The sequence below is a fragment of the Miniopterus schreibersii genome, assembly GCF_964146895.1.
Source record: "Miniopterus schreibersii genome assembly, chromosome: 2".
Lineage (NCBI taxonomy): Eukaryota > Metazoa > Chordata > Mammalia > Chiroptera > Miniopteridae > Miniopterus > Miniopterus schreibersii.
This window is the reverse complement of record NC_138102.1, coordinates 24,024,806-24,029,716: the sequence shown is the minus strand read 5'-3', so window position 1 is coordinate 24,029,716 and position 4,911 is coordinate 24,024,806.

Genomic DNA, 4,911 nt, shown 5'->3' with positions numbered 1-4,911 from the left:
CTTGGGAGATTTTAAAAATTTGTTATAATTCTTAAGAGTTCCTGAACAAGGGTGTACTTTACTTAAAGGCAGTATTCCCTCCATGATCTCAAGATTTGATTTTCCATAGTTAGGCTTTGGTTAAATATCACATATCAACACAATATTAGATTTTTTTCATTCGGGAAGTTTTAATACCAAAAACCTTTATGCCAAAATGAACTTGAATGGATTTCTGCTGAAGGAGCTGTGGGGGTTGAGAGCAGGGGTGGAGGTGTCTGTCAAATAGCCCAGGAAAGGGAATGGTGGAGGGGAGGCCAGCCAGGCTGGCCGGGGCCACCCGCTGGTGTCTGCCCAGGCACTCGGGCCAGACCACACTGCCTGGCTTCCAACCCTGGCTCTGTGCAGCCTCGCACTTGCCATATACCAGAGACAAGTTCATTTTTGTGCCTCAAGCTTGTTGTTGGAGAAACAAAGATAGTGGCACTTCCCTCAGAGGTGCTTGTTGTAAAGCCTAAATACGACTTCATGTGAAATGCCTAGAAGGTGCCTCATGCATCGTTATTGCTCGACCAGTGTTAGCTATCAGGTTTATTTTTCTTTTGCTCTTACAGAAATACATGAGTAAACAGCAAACATTTGTTCCTAGGAGCTCTTGAAGAATGAAAGAGCTAAGAAGTTATTCAGTTACTTTGCATAAAAAGTTTTAGAAATCTTTTCTAAATAAGGCCTTTTTTATAGATACATTAAAATCAATAAAAGGGTTTAAGTAATAGAGACCTGATCTCAGAAAATATTTCCTCTAGCTCATCTTAAGGTGTTTATCAATGTAAATATGAGTTGATTACAAATATGTAAACCTGTTTTTATCGTGGAGTGTGTTGTCCCCAACAGCTTTCAAATCAAACACTCCCTTACCTTTTGGTTTTGTAACACCTTCCTCATACTGGTGTTTGGAGGCAGCATGCATCAAAACAGGAGACATTCTAGAACACCCAAACAGGCGCCAGATAGCCATCTTCCATTTATTTATTTAGTGGTGCCACTCCTGTGTGCCAAATTGCAGGGGACGTGGAAGGATGTGACCGCAAATAGGATTAGATAGAAGAACAAACAGCCATGAAAGGGGAAAATCAGAAAGAACTGATTCTTGTAGAACAAGTCCCAGTAAGGAAGGAATTCTACCAGAACCCTCAATGGTAACAGACACTGGTGAGCCCTGTGCTCGGCACTGTAGGGAGCAAGGCTGGCTATCTTTACAGCCAGCGTTTCTGGGGTAGAATTCTGCAAAGGAAAGCCAGCGTGATGATGGCATCTATCCTCTATCCTAGTGTTTTGACATACACAATTAGATAAGGGGTTTATGAAGTCTTCGGCATTTTATGACATAAATACCTAGCAGTCAAGTCCTTCAACTTTGAATTTAGAAATGCATGTAACCTGAAGAAAAACTATTTTGAAACAAATGCCTGACAAATACTGATTACCAAGAGAAAAATATTGGCTGGCTACACTGGTGAAGACTTAGACTATACAAACATGCAACTGAGGACAAACACTGGCTGTGGGTGTTCCCAACTAACTTTACACTCCCTCCCCTCCCAAAGGAGGTAATCACTGTCCCCCACACAACCACAGACTTGGTCCAAACTGGTCCCCTTGTCACTGCTGGTTTTATAAGTCATGTGAGGCATTTGTAGCCAATGAGACGCAAGGGAAGGCCATGGAGAGGCTTCTGGGGAGGGTTTTCTGGCTAATAAATGAAGGCATCTCCTTCCAGTATGTGTATGTGTGACATGGCAGTCCTCCCACAGCCCTGAAGTGAGCTGGCTGAGCCAAGCAGATGTGCGGTTGCCAGCCCACCTCAGGGTTTCTCACATGAGAAAAATTTCCCTCATAACCCAGCTGAATCAGAATTTGCTGTTCCTTATGGTTCAGGACATCCTAATGAAGACTTCCCAATTTAATAAAAGCTTCTGGATAATTCACCTGGAGAGGCCCAACCCAGCTTCACTTGCTGGGATTTGAGATGACAGCTATGACCAACCATCATGAACCACTGCAAGAGGATAGCAGGTGTCCTTAAAGGTGACTGTCCCCATACACATTAACTCCATGACCATTTTCATGAGCACTCCAGACACCAAATTTATCAGTACTTAAATATTAAAAACAAAAACAAGGAGAGATTCCAACATGGTAGCAGACTGAGTGGAAGCCACACTGACACTCTCCCAGGACCAAACTGGAATTACAACTACAATATGGAAAAACCATCCTGAATAATCAACTGAAGACTAGCTAGAGAGCACCCTCATAACCAAGGAACTGAAGCAGAGACCGTAGAGAGACTGGTAGGAAGTGTGGACGTGAGAGGGCAGGCTGGGCTCCCACAGGCAGCAGCTGAAGGTCCAGAGGACTATCTCAGCTGTGGGGGCTTCCCACTGAGAACTCTGGGGCCTAAACCCCAAGCTGGGTTTCCCAGTCCAGAGCACCAGAACTGAGAAAGGTCCCCACCTAACATCTGGCCGTGAAAAGCAGCGGGATTTCTGTCTGCCAGGGAGAGACGGCTAGAAATGCAGGCACCCTCTTAAAGGGCCAAGGCAAAAAGTTTCAGATGCAGCACTCACCTTGGGCTCCAGCTGAGGGCGGGCATAGTGGACTAGAGCTGTGTGAGAAGAAGCCATGGATGCGTGACTGTGCGGATAGTGCTCAAAGAGCAGCCATCTGGATTCCTGTGCTGAGTCATTCCCCCATAAGGCAGAGGACATCTTTCTCCCACAGACATTTACCATCCAAGCAGCTCTGCCTGGGGGAGGGAAGCAATTGCTCCACTCATTGGAAAACCTCTCACCTCACCCTGTGAAGTTTGTATAGCCTGAGGCTCATTAAGAGACTGAATAACAATCAGCTGCCCCACCCTGTGGAGTTTCTCCAGCCTGAGGCTCATTAAGAGACTGAATTACAATTAGCCTCTGGGTGCTTTGAGTCTTTGCCTGATTTGCTTCTGTACCCAGGGCTTGGAAAAGCAGACCTTGGTGCGCATTTTGGTCTTGTCCAAACACACCCAGCCCCAGCAGAGGGAAGACAAGCTGTGGAGTGTGGAAAACTTCCAACAGGGTACTCAAGGCCAATCACAAACAGCATCGGACGTTGGCCTGCACCAGAGACTATCCAAAAGACTGGAGTCCTAGCAGATCTACCTGATACATAGAAACAAGTCCAAACAGGCAGCCAAAATGGGGAGACAAAAAAACAAGCCCCAAATGAAAGAACAAAAGAATTCTCCAGAAGAGCTAAATGAAGTAGAGATAAGCAATCTATCAGATATAGAATTAAGAATGCTGATCATAAAGATGCTCAACAGCATGAAAAAAGATATAGAAATTATAAAGGAAATTAAGAATGACATAGTAGAAATGAAAAAATTTGGAAGGAATGAAGAGCAGATTAGGGGAAGCTGAGGGATGGGTCAAAAGACAGAGTAGAAAAAAATCACTCAATCAGAGCACCAAAAAGAAAAAACAATTAAAAAACAGTACAGTTTAAGGGAGCTGTGGGACAACATGAAACATAACAATATTCACATCATAGGAATGCCAGAAGAGGTTGAAAGTAAGCAAGGGTTAGAGAACCTGTTTGAAGAAATAATGGCAGAACACTTCCCTAACCCGGTCAAGGAAAAAGTCACAAAAGTTCAGGAGGCACAGAGTCCTAAGCAAGAACCCAAAGAGGCCCATGTCAACACATCATAATTAAAATGCCAAAAATTCGGCCTAGCCAGTTCAGCTCAGTGGTTAGAGAGTTGGCCTGTGGACTGAAGGGTCCCAGGTTCATTTCTGGCCAAGGGCATGTAACCTCTGTTGCGGGCTCAGTCCCCGGCCTGTCCAGTGCATGTGGGAGGCAACCAATCAACATGTCTCTCACATTGATGTTTATCTCTCTCCCTTCCACTCTCTCTAAAAAGCAATGGAAAACATATCCTCGGGTGAGGATTAAAAAAGTAATAAAAATTAAAAAAAGATAAAACGCCAAAAATTCAAGACAAAGAATATTAAAGGCAGCAAGAGAAAAGCAATGTGTTACCTACAAAGGAGCTCCCGTAAGGCTGTCAGCTGATTTCTCATCAGAAACTCTACAGGCCAGAAGAGAATGGCATGAAGTATTCATGATAATGCAAAACAAGGATCTGAAACCAAGAATACTCTATCCATCAAGTCTATCATTCAAAATAGATGGTGAAGCCTGCCTGGCATGGTTCAGTGCTTGAGTGTTGACCTATGATCCAGGAGATGGTAGTTTGATTTCTGGTCAGGGCACATGCCCAGGTTGTGGGCTCAATCCCTGGTTGGGGGCATGTAGGAGGCAGCCAATCAATGCATCTCTCATCATTAATGTTTCCCTCTCTCTCCATTCCTCCCTCTGAAATCAATAAAGATATATATAGATATACACACACACACACATATACATATAAAGATATATATATATATATGTATAGATATGTATATATATATATATAAAGATGTATATATATATTTTAAAAGATGGTGAAATAAAGAGCTTCCCAGACAAAAAAGGCTGAAGGAGTTTATCACTACCAAACAAGCATTGCAAGAAATGTTAAAGGGACTGTTGTAATAAGAAGTTGAAATAGAGAGAGAAAAACACAGCCATAAAGAATAAAATGGCAATAGATAAGTACCTATCAATAACCTTAAATATAAATGAATTAAATGCTCCAATCAAAGGGACATAGGGTAGCTGAATGGATAAGAAAACAAGACCCAAATATATGCTGTCTACAAGAGACCACCTCAGAACAAAAGACACACAGGCTGAGAAAAAAAAACAACTTCTGGAGGACTTTAAAGGAGAGATCGACAGCAATACAGTCATAGTAGGGGAGTTTAACACCCCACTGACTTTCCT